We start from the raw sequence: 18,966 nt of genomic DNA, 5'->3' as shown, positions 1-18,966 counted from the left end.
CTATGTCATCTTCAGTTTTTCTTTTCCCTTTTTTAAATTGAGACTCAGAGAAATGTTGATATCTAATGTGTAAAGAATCAGAATGGTTTTTAACCCGGCCACATTTCTCAACCTATATTTTTTATAAGAAAATTTCACTTTATTTATTGTGTCAGTCTGGGTATATTAGAGAAACAAATACACAGAAACTTACTTGTATATATAAGCCAGTTTTATATAAAGGGTTAGTGCACATCAAGAAAACATTCCAACCCAGTGCTGCCCAAGCCCACAAGTCCAACATTAGCCCATGTGTCCAACACCAATCCATAAAGTCCTCCTTCATTTCATAAAATACACACAATGATGCCAAGTGCAGAAGGAAAGCCGAATCAGTGAACGTGTAACCAGCACCCAGGGTTGCATCGGGGTAGGTCCATGTAGCTTCTCCTCAGGATGTGTTGCAAGAAGTGAGCCTTGCCAGTGGTAACAGGGAACTGGCTAAGGCAGGTGCAACCTGATCTTATCATCAGAAAGGTAGAGGCCCGAGAACTTGAAAGGTAAGGCTCACTGATTGAGACATTTATCTCTCCACCCTTCAATTAACCTCATGTGTTTATCAGCCAGGTTGGCACAATACACTTTAACTCTTTCATTTATTTATCTTGGTATTTATTCATTTTTATATATTTTAAATACTTCTTTATGATTTTTGTGTGTAGAACACAATAGTTGAAATAAAACATATTCTGTATAGCTGCACTGCCCATCTCATCAAGTCAAATCAGTAAAAGTGACCCAGTTCTACCCCCTCTCCCACTTTATGCAGTTCTCTTTTTGTCTGTCTCTTCCTTCAAAATTTTATGACCCTTTCTGCTTACTGCCCCCACCACATTCCAGCACCCTTGCAGTCATTGAAACCTTATCTTTTCCTATGAAAACATTTTCTTAATTTCTTATAATAATTATTTCATAAAATAGTTATCCTTGTGAGATTGATTAACATTCCTAATCTGAATGTTCTCTTGCTAAGTCCATGTCTTAAAATGACTAACAGACTCATCATGTTTTTAAGCGATATTCCATAACATTCCATTATATAAATACAGATGTTTATCTATCTGTCTAGAGTCCATTTTTGATTGTCCCCATTGTTTTTCTATTATAAAAATAGTCAAAATAAGTAAAATTTTGCAAATGTATGCCCATGTTTTGTTTTTCATTTTTTTTAATCAAAATATTCTCCATAACTTTCTTGGCTTTAAAAGAACTGTGAATTTCTGGTTTCAAGGAAGCCATGTGAAGTCCAAAGTGATGGAAGAGTCTACTTTTCAGGTTGTGGATACCCAGTTTCACAAATATCCCATGAGGTCTTGAAGCCAAGGCTATGTGACACTTGGAAACACCACAGGTGAGCAATGTAGTCTCCAGAATGCTTATTGTAGTCTTATCATCTCGTAACTCTGGTTCTGCTTCTTTATTTCTGTCTGTCTGGATCAGCCTATTAATATGTTGTTCTCATGGTCCCAATTGTCAGACATGAGATGAAAGTATATTTAATGAACTAAGTGACCAACAAAATTCCCTTCACGAATCTCTCTGAGTACAACTGTGCTTGTAGGACACATTCAACGTGTACTTAACCAGCCTTTTGAAGGCAGGCAGTCTAGGATGTTGCTTCATGGTATCAGCCTAGAATTGTGTACCATCACTTTGTAGATCACAACTGGTAATGTAGCAGGGACAGAAAATGGATTGAGAACAGTGGCCAGTGAACCCATCATTGAACTAATGAAAATTAGTAAATAAAGGAAAAGGAGCACACAATTAAAAATTAGGTGTTTGGTGATGTGCAGCTACGTAATCTCCTGTCAACTTCCAAAGGGGTGGACTTTCACCATTCAATCAGATCGCAGCTTCATTACCTCTTTTGGAGATTCAAAGGGGCTATAGTTCACTCTCCTTGAGACACTCCAAATGACAAGCCACATGCAGCTACACTGATGTAGCCAGAGCCCTGGAACAGAATGTGCCATTTGCGAGGTAAATTAGGAGTCCCTTTGGATCAACTGGTTGGAAATGCTCAGATGTGTGCATTTGCATCGTTGCCTGCAGGTCAAGTTTACTTTAAGACACTGGCATTTGAGGTTCATCTGGCATGTGCAGGTGTGTGTGCCTGCTGGAGTGTGTGTGCATGCTTGTACCCCAAATTATGTGGCAAAAAGCAGGTTTGTGTAACATCCACAGACAACAAGTATCTATGCATATATTTCTCAAGAGGTTACCAGGCCATGGGCCCCTGATGCATTAGACTCCATTGCTTATCTAAAGGGGATGCTACTGTTTTTCTGCCTACCTTACTGGCCTGGTTTACCATCTTCCTGAATTAGAAGATCTGCTCCACTAATTAAGCTTAGAATCAATTTGTACTGCAAGTGGGGGACTGCTGCATTTTAAAATTCCGACAACTAAATCTGATATGGTTATAATTCTTGTATTTTAACTAACAGCAGGCTAATCCTTTAACTCTCCCCACAACCTCATCAGTTTTGACTTAAAAATTTCAATCCCCTTAAGGTACTATCTTCTGGAAGTCCATGGTACTTTCAGCATTCTTTGCCAATACTATAATTCAAATGAATTGATTCTTCTTTGGTCTTCCTTCCTCAATATCCAACTTGCACATGCACATGATGGGAATGAAAAAAGGTGCACCTCTGGCGTCAAAGTGACTTCTTTCCCCTGCAGTACTTTAAAGAGATCTTGTACAGCAGATTTGCCCAATGCAAACATGTGTCCAAACGAGATGAAATCCTGACAACTTCAATATTTCCCCTATTTATCATATTATCTATTGGTCCTGTAACGAGAGTTTTGTTTTCTTTACACTGCGTTGGAATCCGTACAGGTTTCCATCCTTTTAAGCATGCAAGGTGTGTCATGTGTAGATTGACAAATGTTAAAAAGCCTTCCTCCTAGAAAATGAGAAGTATAATGCCGAAGTTCATCTTCAGAAACTCCAGCTTCTTAGATGATTTGCTTAGCCTATAGATTGAATAAGCATGATGAAAGGATACAATTCTGACATACAACTTTCCTGATTCTAAAGCACAAGATAGTCTCTTCTTTATAGATAAGAGCCTCTAGGTCCATGTACAAGTTCTACATGAGCACAACTCCATGTTCTCAAAGTTGAATTCTTCTCAATGCTATGATCCTGTGGTAGACCAGGTTGTCTAGAGAAACAAATCCAGTTGAAACTCATATATGTATAAGAAAGAGTTTTCTATCAAGAAGTAATATTATACCAACAAGGCACCCAACCCGAGTCTAACTCAAGGTGACAAGTCTGATGCAGGGCAGGGTCCTCTGCACACCCACAGAGCTGCAGGCTGATGATGTACAAAGGTGAAGCTGGATGTGGAAGATAACAGGCCAGTGGATGCGGGATCAGATGGATCCAAGGTCAGTCGTAGTGTGGAAGGGCACCAAAAACTCTCAGGCTCAAGCAGCCTACATGGGGCTACCCCTAAAGAAAGAGAGTTATATCAAGCAGGAAGATGGAATGGCAGAGAGATGGAAATTTCAATATTCTCCAAATTATTAGACGTCCACACCCCCAAGGAGGCACTGTGAGGCTGTCACCTGACTGGCAGGTTGGATTCCACCACTACACATTCATACATCTTCAAGTTGACATAAATCTATCTGCCACAGATCCACACAGTTAAATGCTTTTGCATAGTCAATGAAACACAAGTAACCATCTTTCTGTTAGTTTTCAGGCAAGACCCATCTGATGTCAGCAATGACGGCTTATTTCACATTCTCTTCTGAATCCAGATTGCATTTCTGAGTCTCCCTGCTGAAGTACAGCAGCAATCATTATTGAATTATCTTCTGCAAAATGTTATGTGCATGTAGTACTAATTCTATTGGCTGATAATTGCTACAGTTGTTTATTTTTGAGGGGTCAGGTAGCTGAGTTTTAAATTTCTTTCATAAAGAAATGAGTGATTCCTGTGCTTCATCAGCTGATTGAAACATTTCAGCTGGTATTCTGTCAACTGCTGGAGCCTCATTTTTTTCTAATATCTTCAGTACTATTTGGACTTCTTCCGTCAGTAACATAGGTCCTTGATCATACACTACCTTTTGCTTTGTGCATTCCTTCCATCCTCTTTTGATACTTTCTGCATCATGTGAATTATCATTTGGCAAAGTACATTGAAAGAACCATGGACTTCAAGAAGAACTAACCAATCTGTCTCAGAAGAAGTACATCGAGAATGCTCCTGAGAAGTGTGCCTTGGGAGATGTTGTCTTATGTGCTTTGGATATGTTATCAGGAGAAACCAGTGCCTGGAAAAGGATATCATGCTTGGGAAAGTAGAAGGGCAGTGAAATAGAGCACAAACAGAACAACAACTGTGAGATGGAGCAGGACTTGGCAGTGTTTCATTCTGTTGTACATGGGTTCTCTGGGAGCTGGAACTTAATTGAGGACAACTATCAACCACAACAACAGCAACCCACTATCACTCATCTCACTTTCTTCAAGGCATTCTTGTTTCTATTCCTCCTCATTTCCTAAATTCTGTCCTTGGGTCTGTACTGTCCTTTTGATCTGACTTACATGGTTGGTTAGTCTATCAACAGGGTGAGTTCAGTTCCGGACTGTGGGTAAATAAGACCGAGGGAAATATGACTAGGGCTATATTCCCTAACTTATAACAGAGGGAATCTGGAAAGCTAGTATTCCATGGTAGGAAAGCCACCACTTTGGTATGTTAGAGTAAAGTACAAGTACATTATTCTGCTTTAAACATCATTCTCACAGATTCTCCCCTAACACCTATGCTGCCTTAAAGTGAGCACATGGTTGATTCTATCTCTCTATAAAAGCAAACATTCTTGTTTTCCCCTCCTGCCACAGCACCCATCCCCCTCATGCTTTCCCCCAATGCAGGTATTAGGTTTCCTCACCAGTGAGCTCAGAGATTTTACTGTGGTTACCACCCACCTTGTGATGTATGTAACTACTGAATGTGCATAGCTTATAGCTACCTACAAATATCCCGACAGTAAAGATTGACTCTCTTCTCCTCCCTCTTTTTGCATAACTCTGGCTGCTGAGATCATGGCCATCCCAGAGGTAAGTGTTTGGGTCGGGTGTGAACTAGGCAGCCCCCGTTTGGACTAAGCTGAAGCAGGTCCGGACCCTGCACGCCCTTCCCTGCACATCCCAAAGGTCAGCAGCAGCTGGGCTCCAGATAAGATAACCAGTGAAACCAGATGTTACTGGTTCAAAGAAAGCAGCAAGGAGTCCACAAGCAATTCTCCCTCCTGGTTTCCAGACCCCATAGGCTAATGGCCCTACATTTCTTACCACCCCTTTAATATCCCTCAACCTCAGCTGCTGAGCACAACTTCCCTGACCTGTTGGCCTAGGTCCTGGAACCTTGTCCGGGAGCTCCCCCCCCCCCCACCTAATAAAGCTATTTCTGTTTCTGCTCTCCCTTGTCCTAACTGTCTTCCTTCCTATTCCTTAGTTTCGCCCTTACAGTAAGCATGCTACCATAAAATGTGTCTGAGTCTTTTATTTTATTTTCTCTCTCCTATCTTCTAGGACTTTACTAAGCTCTTTGTATATTCTAGCCATACAATTTCAACTACAAACCCTGGGATTGTCACAGGCTTGTTGACACAAAGACTGGACTTGAAAGGTGACTACAGACCACTGTGTTCAGGGTCTCTTTGGTGATTTGAAGTTTGGTCCACATTTTCCTCCTGCACTATCTATGATCTTCTAATGGGATTCCTTTTCGAGCCCTTGGTAGTGGTAGCTGGGCACATCTGGGTCTGATCAATCACTAGCATTAGGTTAGCAATTCAATGGAAAGTAGCTTGCATAACTGAGGGATCCTTTTGGACTACACTTGTATGCTACTGTGGGTAGAGCTACAATGATAGATAAGGAGCCCTGCTTGTGTAGTGGTTACGAGTTGGATTGCTAACTGTAAGACTAGCACTTTGAATCCACCATTCACGCCACAGCGAAAGATGGAGCTTTTTACTTCAGCAAAGATTTAGTGTTGGAAACTCATAGGGGCACTTCTACCCTGTCCTATAGTGCCACTCTGAGTTCACATTGACTCCATGGCACTGAGTTGTTTTTCTGTTTGTTTGTTTGTTTTGACAATTCATGATTTATCCATGGGGACAGAAAATCTCACATGAAAGCAGGTGTAGCAGTTACATAATTTCATATTCATTTGATAAATAAGACTAGGATTGGAGTTTAGCCTGTCAATCAGATCACAGTTCCATGATGTTTCCTGGTGGGCTTGACCATCTCATGAGAATTCTGGGAACTTCTCATCTTTCTCACTGGAGGTAGGCTACCCTCTCTCTCTGCTTCACCTTCCCACTATTCAGAGAGGTAGAAGAACCACGAGAGACTTGCGCCAGCCCTAAGAAATTCTGCCGCCATTGGATGGATACACAAGAATTTTCAGTCACCGACCTGTGATCTTTCTGCAATCAGCATCATTGCATGTGCTGTGTGAGTCTGAAGAGGAATCTATGGACTAGTATTTGACTTATGGGCTCATATCAGTCTTATGGACTTGATCTGAACTGGATTGGGGTGTTTTCTTGATATCCAATTACTCTTCGGTATAAAGCTCCTTCTTACACATTATGAGTGACCCTGGATTTGTTTCTCTAGCCTACCCAGTCGAACAGGGCAGGTATTTTAAGAGAAGTCCCCTTTTAGTTGCAAAATCTACTCTCTGTTTCCCAACATCTAAGTATAAGGTGGCTCCATCAGACCTAGGAACATAAATCAGTTCAATTCAGTAAATATTTGTTGATAAGTGACACAGAGTTTTCTGTATCATCTGTGGAACTATCTGACCATATTGGGAAATGTAACAAAGTATTGCAATCCTCATATCTCCATTTTCAACCAGCAACTTTGGAATCTGACTACAACTTCATAAGGAAATTCTCTACTGTATCAGGCATGAGAGAAGCATAATCCTTATGGATGCAAATTAATAGGGAAATGCTTCACTTTGATCTGTCCCATAAGCACTTCTGAGAGACCCAGCAGACAAGAGTTACTTAGAGGAAGTAAATTTAAATTCCAGACCTCTCAACTTGGAAGAGTCTCTACAAACATTTTGCTCATGCACTTGAAACCACTGGACTGATAGAACCTCTGGTAAGTGATATTAAATTAGCAGAGTACGTAAATCATAAGCATCATTGAACTTAACTGTCAAGTTTAACTGCCCCAATAGCATTCAAGCAAAATAAAACAAGATAAAAGTAAACTCTAACTCTAAAGACAGTCAAGTTTAACAACACTCCATCCCCTTTCTCCCATCACTTTTTAGTGCTCCTGCTTAAGTTTTATTTTTACATTTTGTTACACTGACATAATTTACCTAGACCACATGATGCCAGGAACTTCTCTTTTCCTAAAGGCAATCATACACGACAATGCTTTGTGGCGCACTATGGTCCTTTACCTCAAAGGTCATTAGTTACAATTCTTTCTTCAGCCCATTAACACCGTGGCAGGTTTGGATGGCTGGGTGGTTCGTGTTACTTAGGAGGATGCCCCATCTGGGGAATCTGATCACAGGCTCACACACGTACATTGTACATCGTTTTATGTCCCCCATGCACGCTCTCGGCGCTGGGGAAAGTACCATTTCTGCCCCCAGGTGCAATCATTACCTGAGCCTTTGCAGAGGCAGCCACAGACAGAGCTGAGGGCCCTTGGTTGCCTCACCGCCTCTCCCTGGCTCCTCCCCACGCCGCCCCAGCCCCGCCCCCAACAGCACCGCCCCTCCCCGCTTCGGCAGGCACCTGGGTTTGTGCAGCTGCTGCAATGAGCAGATCCAGAGCCACCTCAAAGGTGAAGTGAAGGCGGAGCACCGGCCCCGCCGGCTCCTCCCACTCCGGGTCGCTCAGAGACGGGGCGGAAGTGGCGATGTCCTAGCCGGAAGTGTTGCTTTTCTGGCGGCTCCTACTTACGGTGTGCTGCCCTTGGTGCTAGAGGAGCGCCGGCAACCTGAGCACCATGTAGCCAGCGCTCCCAGGTGAGGGGCGCTCTTCTCTAGGGTCACGCGTGTGGGCGGTGGCCAGTTTGGGGTATCCTGGTGCACCCATCAGCCCTGCTGGGGTGCAAATGCCCTTTCTCTCCTTTTCGCCTTCTCCAGGCGGCGCCCCTCGTGGTGAGAGGTGAGCACGTGTCCTGGGAGGCCGATCCCATCCCCCAGCTTTTGAATTGGTTGGGGCTCATGGTGGGAATCCCCGCTGGGAAAGGGGTAATCCCAGGCTGGGGGTCTTGTCCTCGGGTTCCCAGATTCCTTGCCTTGTGTGTTTCTGCTAACCCCCCCCCCCCCCAATTGTTTCCTTTCTGCACAGTGGTGCCTTCTCTAAGACTCCTTGTACCTCTTCAGCTCAAAGGTGAGCCCCGGGCCTGTTGTTTCTCTCACTACGAAGAAAATGCGTCTCAGGAAGAGAGTGGCTGCAGCTGGTGCACAAAACGTTAGTGCTTTGGGCGTGGGTTTGCTAAGTATGGTCACCTGTGCGGTACCTTTTCCCGGGAGCGGGGCAGGGGAGAACCCAAGGTCCAGGTCTAGAACCTCCTTGGCTCTTCGCATCAACTGGTGTGTGATCGCAGAGAGCACATTCAGCCTTGTGGGTGTTGATGTAGGCCAGAGAAACTAATCCATAGAAAGTCATGTTATAAGCATTTTATGTAAAGAGTAATTGTACATTAAGGAAGCACCCCAACACCGTCCAGTTCAAGCCCCAAGTCCAATATTAGCCCATATGTCTGATACCACTCTATAAAGTTCCCCTTAGACTAAAGAAACACGTGCAATGACGCTTAATGCAGGATGATCCCAGGCCAGTGGGTAGAAAGTCTTTGGATCCAGTGGTGGTGTAAGCATCTCAGCATTGGCAGGGGTCTCCATGTGGCTTCTCTAGTTTCGGGGCATGGGGTCTATCAGCGTAGTGCCATGGGTCTGGTCAGTAGAGGGTCTCTAAGGGAGTGAGCTGAAAGGGAGACAGAGAGAGGGAAAGAATCTGCCTCCTGTCTCCAAGGAGGACATTCTGGAATTCCCAGAATTGTCAGGAGGCCACACCCACATAGGGGTCATTGCTTATATTTTGATTGACAGGCTAGACTCCACCCCTTCAGTCTTAATCATCAAATTGACAAATAATTATATAACTACCACACTAAACAATGGCATTAAATACCTCTTGTTTGTTTACTGGCAAACTTCAATACGCTGGGACTTAAATCATTTATTCAAAGGGGAAAACTGATTTTCTTATGTAATGCGTGACTGCAGAACAAATTGGATTACAATTCAAGATGGTCACCAGCTGCTATACTTGATTTAAAAATTATTCAAGATCTCAATAATTTCTTTTTAATCTACAAAATATATTCTGATATTCCCTATATTCCAAGTTTTCTCTCTCCTTCATGTTCAACCTCATTTATGTCTGAATGGTTCCACTATGCAAGTCCTATTGGTACAGGAAAATGTTCCTCTCTCAGACTAAGAATCAGACTTTGATCCTTCTGATCACACTGTGCCGCCAATTTCAGTGCCTATTACCTCTGTCCAAACTGCTACTGAGCCTTCTTTCTCCCTTCCCCCTTACAACTCCCTTCAGGTGTCTCCAACCTCCTTGGATACTGCTGCATTCTCCCAGTTGCCAGACTGTAACCCTATATCTCGTGCTATCTGGTCTCATTCTTCAGCCTTCCTCCTCCCACCACCTCTGAGCTCACAAGCTATAATCCAATATCCCCGACCTTGTTACCTCATACAATTTCTACCAAATCCCTCCCTTGTCCATACCGTAATCGTCCATTCTTCCCACCTCTCCTTTGTGACCAGTTCCCCTCCCACCCTTACCATGTTTTAAGACATCTGACACCTGTCCCCTACTGCCAGCACCATCTCTGCCTCTCACTCTTTGATGTTCAGCTCTCTCCAGTACAAAGACAGCTTGTTCAGACCCAAAGGATCCATCTTTAAATCCTGCCCCCTTCATTGCCCTCTGTGATGTCCCAGGAGCAGTAAAAGTTCATATCCCTTTCTTGTTAAATTAGCAGTTCTAGGAAAACATCTTGGATGTTATACATTGGACTCAGACACTTGCATTAAAGAATTTATATATCGGCTTTGCAAATGCTGCTGCCTGAGTTTGTAGTCTTGTCTGGTCCTGTTGTGTCCAGCCATGATCAGCCTACTGTGTTTTTCGACATAGCCATCAATGGCTTCGTCACTTTCTATCTGTTTGTAGACAAAGTTGCAAAGACACCAGAAAGCATCCGCACTCTGAGCACTGGGGAGAAAGGTTTTGGTTATAATGGTTCCAGCTTTCACAGAATCATTCCAGGGTTTATGTGCCAGGGTGGTGACTTCACATGCCATAATGACACTGGTGGCAAGTCCATCTATGGAGAGAAATTTGAAGATGAGAACTTCATCCTGAAGCACACAGGTCCTGGCATCCTGTCTATGCAAATGCTGGGCCCAATACGAACGGTTCCTAGTTTTTGATCAGCACCACTAGGACTGAATGGTTGGATGGCAAGCACGTGGTCTTCGGTCTGTGAAAGAAGACATGAACATTTTGGAAGCCATGAGTGTTTTGGTTCCAGGAATGGCAAGAGCAGCAAGAAGACCGCCATTGCTGACTGTGGACAACTCTATAATTAAATTTGATCTGGATTTTCATGTTTTCTCTTAAGCACCAGACCATTCCTGTGTAGCTTGAGAAACCACCCTTCTGTTCCAAATGTGCTTGCAGTATCATTTAATCTTGTGCTCTCACTCCAGTTTTTCAGGTTTCCTACTTTCCTTATTCCCCCTGAGTCCAGCTGGAAAGCAGAGTTAAGTTTATGATTATGAAATAAAAGTTAAACAATAAAAATACTTTAAATATCTCAGTCATATGATCTTACCTGGCATGACGTCCATATGATTTTAACAATGACCTTGACCCCTGAAGATAGGGAGAGTGCATAGCTGACCAAGAGAGGTGATAAAGTGCATGCCCAGAACTGGGATAAGTCCATGGACTTCAAGGTATTTCCCCAGCACAACCCTAATTGGAATTACAAGATGGTCCTGAGCACCCAATTCTTCAAAATGATATGATTTGTATCTCCTTGAGGGCTTACCAAAAGTCTCAACCAAGGCAGTCAGTTATGAAAAAATTAGGGAAATAATTCAGGAATCAAATGAAAATTCTGTCAAATGTCTGTCACAATGTTCAGAAGATTTAAGTATACCAAAGTGTAGACCCTACTACACCAGAAGGGGTCATTGTACTTCACTCAAATTTCATCTCACCATCAGCTCCAGGCACTAAAAGAAACATTAAAGGTTACAATGTGGACCTCAGACTTCACAGCAAGATCTTCTCTGTGCAGCATTCAAAGTTTTCAACAGTAGAGAGGATCAGGAAACGTTATATAAGCTACAAAGAGATAAGGTTAAATGTCAAATGTTAGCAAGTGTCCTCCAGGGGAGAGTGGATGTGTCTAAACTAGTTATTGGGCAGCACATGACTGTGCCACGAGGACCCTGCTTCAGATGCTCCCAATTAGGGCATTGAGCAAATGTATGCCCTAATCTGTGACCTCCAAGAAGGCCATGTCCATACTACGAACAGAAAGGTCACTGGGGAAATGACTGCCGAACTCGACAGAAAGTAGGTGGGATAGTTTATCCCACTAGACCTCCGGAGCAACCTGCTCAAGTTGCCTCAATGTTAGAGCTACTTGGCTTGGCCTTGGAGGATTAATGGCACCCAAGATGTGAAGCCCCATTGAAGATCATCCATCTCGAGCCCAGGTGACTATCATTGTCTCAAGAGAGCCCGTTTCTTTCCTTTTAGAACCTAAATCTGAGATACGGCTTTCTCATTTGTTTCTTTCCTCCTGCAAAGATTCTACTGGTCGACAAGCTATACCTGCCCTTTCCTTTTTCCCTTGCTGAAAAAGATTTTCAGCTACAATTTTTTGTTTTTCCTCTTCAGATTGAAGACTTCATACATAAACAAACTAAGGAGTGTTGCTTCTGGACATAATTTCAGATTTGTTCTGGTTGTGCCAGTTAGATAGAGATTTTTATGAATGTATACCTAGCCTTTCAGTGATTTTATTCTGCTGAGGGTCAGGAGAGGTAAGTTTGGTTGCTACCCTAGCCACCATCAAAGGATTAGAAGGAAATCTATTTTTATTATCTACATCTTATGGAATGCTCTGCAATAAAACAAGTGTTGTCATAAGTCTGTGCTTCTGGGACATCCTATTCACTTTAACACAAGAAGCTTTATTAAATATTTTAGAAAAACCTTTATGCATTTTAAATGCCATCCAAGACATCTGCTCTAGCAAAGTTAAGACTTTGGTGTTTTTCTGTCCTAATGGGAACACTCTCACTAAAAATACAATATGTTTTATTGTTGTTTTTAATATTATAATTGTGATGAAGAAAATTTTACAGTATGGCCATGTTTGTTGCTGTGATTTCTGATAATAAGAATGTGAATGCTTTTTTTTCTGGTAATAAGAATGTGAATGCTCTCTTTATTTTAACCCAAATAGTAACTTTCATTATAAAACCAGAAACAAGAAACAACCTAAATGTCTAAAAAGAAATAAATTGTGGTATACATCAAATCCTTTTGGGTTATTCATTTATGTGTATGGTAGGACATTGAGTATTCTGAAAGTATCCAGGTGTAATTGCCATCGTAAAATAGGAAGATACGCAAATAAAGCCCCCTCCCCCATTTCTAATTTCCAAAACACTCAGTTCTGGGAGAAGATCCTCAGTACCATAAACCCCAGGTAACCCCATTCAGTAGTTTGTATGAACACCGTGTCATCTCACCCAGGTACTTTATTTAACAAGTCACTTTATCGAGGGCTAGTGTGTGTGAGTGGGTATGAGTAGGAGACTTGAAATGGGTGATGGTTTTTTTCATGACCAGCCTGTACTGTGTTTGCAAGTGTCAACACTAATGTGCAACTGGTCGGGTCTGAAGGATAGTTGAGGGACCATAAGATGTCTTTGAGATTCTTTTGTGCCATCTCTGGATTCAGTTTTATTAGCACTGCCGTGACCTGTATCAGCCTTTCTCCAGGCTGTGTGGGGAGGTCAGATGCTTACAGACATCCTCCCTGAGGGCAGATAGTCACCAGACTACAGGGTAGCACCCCCGACCCCTTCCCTGCTCCTGGGAACAATGAACCTGAGGCTTGTGACCAAGTGTTCACACCCTACCAATAATGGTCTCTATTAGTTGAGCCAGGGAACAAGTCAAACCGGTCTGTGACATCCAAAATTAAGTTGACAACCTAAATCTAGGGTCCGCCCATCTTGTCACTTGTGTACCCCCAGTCCCTCCTCTTGCATTGCGTGGATACCCCTAGAGCACCCCCTCCCATTACTATATTCCCAATAGCACAGCCCCTTCCTGTGATGTGGGTCCTCACTTGTAATTAGAGGGCTTGCAATGTTCCCTGATGGGCAGGACAGCCTGGGCCCCTGTACACTGGCACTCTCCTGGGGTCATGGATCCCTCCTGCTTCCCCTCTAGCTCCTCTAGTCCACCTCTACCCCACCCCACATAGCCCCAGGGATGCTAACCCTGTTGGGAGCCAGGTGAATGAATTTGGTTCACAACCCAGTTGGAAGTTGAAATCCTTTCTTGTGATGCTTCAATGTCAAGACAATAGTAACAGATTTCTAGTTCTCTAGACTGGACTGTATTTCTCTGTGGCAAATCTTTGTTGACAAGCAGACAATGTTGAGAAAGAAATGGCAGGTTCTTGGCCTGTACTTCTTGTGCTAAATAGTGACCACACCCAACTCCTAGGATCAAAATTATGTTCTAAATTGAGGGAGTCTGGATTAAAAACAGAGCCCACTCTACATTTACAGAGCAATTTTACCAATTTATCAAATATCATTAACTTTAGATCCACATCTATATATTCAATATTTATTGTCAGTATAAAGTGGAAGTTTTATAGGCCTCAAAACCCTCAAACTCTATGGAAGGTAAGCATCTTTTCACCAGAAATCTAACTGGAACAGAAAGGTTTATTTTATGAAGAATGTTCTTTATCAGCCTGCACTGCACCTAAGACCATAGCCCTTGACTTATTTGGCTAATGTGATCAAGTTGAATAATGCTCATAAATGCCATTCCAACAACACTGAGCTTTTCATCAAGTTTAACCTGCTTCAAACCCCTTGCCTCATGGGTACTCTTTAGAATATCTAATGTATGTGAAGAAATGCCTATGGTTGGGTAGAATGTGGTAACTAGAGAAACTTGCTGTAGAGGTGGACAGTGAGACAGGGGGACACCAATAGGACATCCAAGATGTACCTTGGCCAAGACAGAGATCTCCTAAACAAGAAAACAAGCCAGGGGAATCCTTATTTGCTACTCTCTTAAGCTCTTGAGTTTATGGTTGTCCAATTTTAAAGCCTTTGTGAAAGACTTCAGCGTACCATACTCTTGGTCTGCTAGCGAGAAGGGGGAAAGCTAGTGCCTAGGCTTGAGCTTGTGAAACACGCTCCACCAGGAACCTATTTTGGCAGGAAAACAATATGAATGTGGTGGGAAGAGGCAATGCTGTGATAAAGTAGGGTGGCATTAGCCTGAGTGGCTACGTGGATAGCATTGTCACTTCCCTTCTGCAACCCCCAGGGTGTCTCTGAAGGCAGGGATGTGTGAGGTTGCAGTTATAGGATAAGGTGTGTAGACTAGTGCTCCTCTAAAACTAATCAGCAAGTCAGACAACTAGAGAACATCACAATTTGTGTACTGCCCAGTCATCAAGCATACCTTAAATATAAGGCTCACCATACCACCAAGTCTAAAGAACAGGCTTCAACTCAGGGGTCTTATTTTGGTCGGTTGCAGAGAAAGGTTGCCTTCCAGGCCCCTCCATGAGCAATATTCTTAATCTAAGCTTGAATAAATTCCAACTCCTTCCAGAAAACTGTTAGTTCATGCAAAAAAATACAAAACAACAGAATGGTGAGAGTAATTCTATCACCAGTCAAAAGATCAATAGATACGTTGTATTAGATAAATAAATCTTATTAGGCTTGTTGTGAGTGTTGGAGAGCAGGGATCTTACTTTGAGGAGTAGGTTCAACTCACCCAAACCCCGTATTTTCAATGGCCTCATATGTGGAAGCTGATCACTGAATAAGGAAGACTGAAGAAGAATGGGTTTGACTGAATTGTAGCGATGGCCAAGAATACTGAAATAACATTGGTCTCCAAAAGCACAAACAAGTCTGTCTTTGAAGAAGTGGGCTCAGAATGCTAGTTAGAGGTAAAGAGAGTGAGAGCCCATATTACATTCTTTGGACAATGTTGTCAGAAGGGAGCAGTCCCTGGAGAAGGACAGTATGTCCGGTAAAGTAGAGGGGCAGTGAAAAATAGGAATCCCTCAACTAAATGGATTGACACAGTGACGGCACCAATGGGTTCATCCTAAATTGCGAGTCTGTTAAAGGAGAATGCAGTGTTTCCTTCTGTTGTGTACTGGGTCCCTAGAATGTGGAATTGCGATAGTTTATTGTGCCAGCCTGGCCAATAAACACAAGTAGGATTAACTGAAGGGCAGAGGGATAAATGGCTTGGTGAGCCTCACCTTGCTTGTCCTGTGCCTAAATTTAAAAGGGTACACTACTTGTGGGATGTCTAGCCTGTGGACTGTGTCGCTGTAAGTTGAGGTCCCTTTAAGCCCACACGATTGGAATGTTGGTCTCTGGAACCTGGGGACCAACAGTTGATGACAGTTGGTGACCTGCCTTGCTGTTTGCTGCCTGGGTATATATAGCCCAGCTCTCTCTACAGAAAGGGACTGGCAACTGGCAGCTCTCAAGCCTTAAAGGACTGCTAGTGTCTCACTGCTTTATAATTTAACTGTTAATTTCTTGTATTATCTATCTGTATATAATTTAATGGTTCATTTATTGTATTATATATCTAGCTTTATAAATATATTTATATATAATTACTAGCAATCTGGTCTTGTCTCTCTAGAGAACCCTGTCCAACACAGGAATCAACTCAATGACACCTAAAATTGACAGCCTCATAAACCACTAATCAATACACAAGACAGCCACAAAATAATAATGTGATAGTTATATTTACAAAAGTTATTTCCATGGTAACAGATATCAAACCTTTCATGTGAACTTTGCCGGAACATAAATTCTCTTATTAAAAAGAAGGAGTGGGTTTCCTTTGCTAAAAAAAAAAGAAAAAGAAAGAAAGAACAAAGTGATGATAAAATCACTGAGGAATTCGTTCCTGCCTTCAATGATTTACACCATTCTCCTGGAGGGAGACTGAAGGAAATTCTCTATGATCCACCCAGCATGTCTTATGGCAGAGTATTTCCCATCGTGGGCCCAAGTGTGAGGGAAGCACACAGTCACTCAGATGTGAGTGACTATTTTTCCATCAAGATTACTGTAAATAATTTATCCCTCTACGCAAGTGGCTCTCAACCTGTTGGTCACATCCCCTTTGGGGGTCGAATGACCCTTTCACAAGGGACGCCTAAGACCATCAGAAAACACAGATACACCCACATATCAGTCCCTGACTTGAAGACTGTTACGCATGCTACACCAGGTTTCAACGTGAAGACTGTTACCCATGCTTCACCATGTTACACCATGCTACACCAGTCTTCAAGACTGTTACCAATGCTACAACAGGCTTCAAGCATGTTACACCATGGTACACCAGACTGTTACCCAGGCTATACCAGGCTATACCAATTTTCGTTTATGTATAATTAGAAAGAAATATTTCTAATTGTTTTTGTGATTGATCACTATGCTTTAATTATGTTCAATTTGTAACAATAGAAATACATTCTGCATATGAGATATATACACTAGGATTCATAACAGTAGCAAAACTACTGTTATGAAGTAGCAACAAAAATTTATGGTTGGGGGGGGGGGTCATCACAACATGAGGAACTGTATTAAAAGGTCACAGCATTAGGAATTTTGAGAAACACTGCTCTACACTGAGGGGTCAGCTGCCAGACCAGAGGATCCATCCAGAACAAGTGATCTATGAGTTGAGTGGGTTTCAAGATGCTCAGAGGGTCCAGAATTAACTGAATCACAATTAAATTCCATGAGAACCTCAAGGCAAACTCTGAAATATTTTAAAGACCAGAGGATTCACACAGTATGCATAAACACTTTTTTTCCTTAAGTTCAAAAGTTATTGGGTGAAAACATAACAATAGTTGTGAGAGTACACTTACTAACATTTTCTATGAGACCAGTAATAAACTGTTAACAAGGTCAGATAATGATACTTCAATAAAACTGTAGACCAATATTTATAATGGATCTACATGAAAAAGTGCTCGAAAATATTGGGAACTGAGTCAGACAACACACTGAAATAATTATATACTATGATTAATTGGAATCTTCCACAGAGTTGATTTAACATAAGAAAATAAGCTCTGTAATATAGTAATTAATGCAAAAAAGGATTAACTAAATAGACACATGAAACATACTAAACAAAGTCAAAGGATTTTCATTAAAAAAACCACTTCTACAAATGTAACATGAAACAATATAGTTCAATATGTGAATATGCTAATATACATTCCTATTTTTAAAAAGTCAAAATGTCAGACTTGGAGGAAAGAGAAAAACATGACCCCACCTCAGAAAAAGGACAAACATCAATGTTCACTTTCACTACTGATATTAAAAATTGTATGTTCTAACTAGAGCAATCAAAATAAGATTTTTAAGGAGGAAAAAAGGCTTCCAAAAGGAAATAAATTTTCCTCTAATCAAAAATTAATATTCATATCCATAAAATATTCAAAATATGCCATAAATAGGTAATAAATATAAAAACGTAGGCTACATTTCAACACGCAAAAATAACTTGAAACTTAACTCACTATTAATTGCTAATCAACAACTCCCAAACCATTAACCCTTACACCTTCACACAGTAAGCATCCTTACAGCACACTGATAATATCCTAAAACACTGGACCCCTAACCACCTGAAAAGCTCTTTACACCCACAATGTCTATTAACACCCTGAGGATTCCCTGCTACCCACAGCCAATTGGGAAAAAAACTAGGATTTCCTTAAGAAATCCCAACACCATACACCAGTGGTCCTCAGACCGCAGCCCTCAGACCACATTCGGCCTGCTGAGGATATTTATCAGGTTCACCAGTTGTTTTTGCCGCCTCTGCCTGTCCTGCTTAGCAGCAGACCTGTCCAGTGTGCATATGAATTTGTTCAGTTTTTCTAAAAAAAAACTATTGTTTGGCCCTCCAACAGCCTGAGGGACAGTGAATTGGCTCCTTGCATAAAAAGTTTGAAGACCCCTGCCATACACTCTCAAACTAACCTAATTCAATTATCCCAATTGTTTGAATCAGGAAAACAACTTTGAATGTATTCTACAACCTTAATCCTAACTTTATGACACAATGTCTCAATATCAGAAACCACCTTCCAAAACTATACTGTTGAAACCCTAACTCGATATCTTTATACCATAACACATAAGTCCCTAAGCAACGCCAAACATAAGCTGGTAGGCATGACACATTCTAAACACAAAGCCCTTTAATCTGTTCACTAACATCTGACTCTTAACTCATGACACTTTTGTTCTGTTGCTATCCATTGACTCATGTTCTTGAACCAGGAACATTAATCCCAGGACCTAGATTCCAATCTCACACAGCCTCTGACACTAGCACTCTATAAACCTAAATTGAACCAAAATCTAAGCCATCAAGGAATTCACATGGCTAATTATGTATGTGGAAATGTCTGCTCTTTCAGACTTTACCTAAATGTACGGAACTAAG

Source organism: Tenrec ecaudatus, chromosome 3, assembly GCF_050624435.1.
Source record: "Tenrec ecaudatus isolate mTenEca1 chromosome 3, mTenEca1.hap1, whole genome shotgun sequence".
Taxonomy (NCBI): Eukaryota; Metazoa; Chordata; class Mammalia; order Afrosoricida; family Tenrecidae; genus Tenrec; species Tenrec ecaudatus.
The sequence above is the reverse complement of the archived record's forward strand: the minus strand, read 5'-3'. Positions refer to the sequence as shown.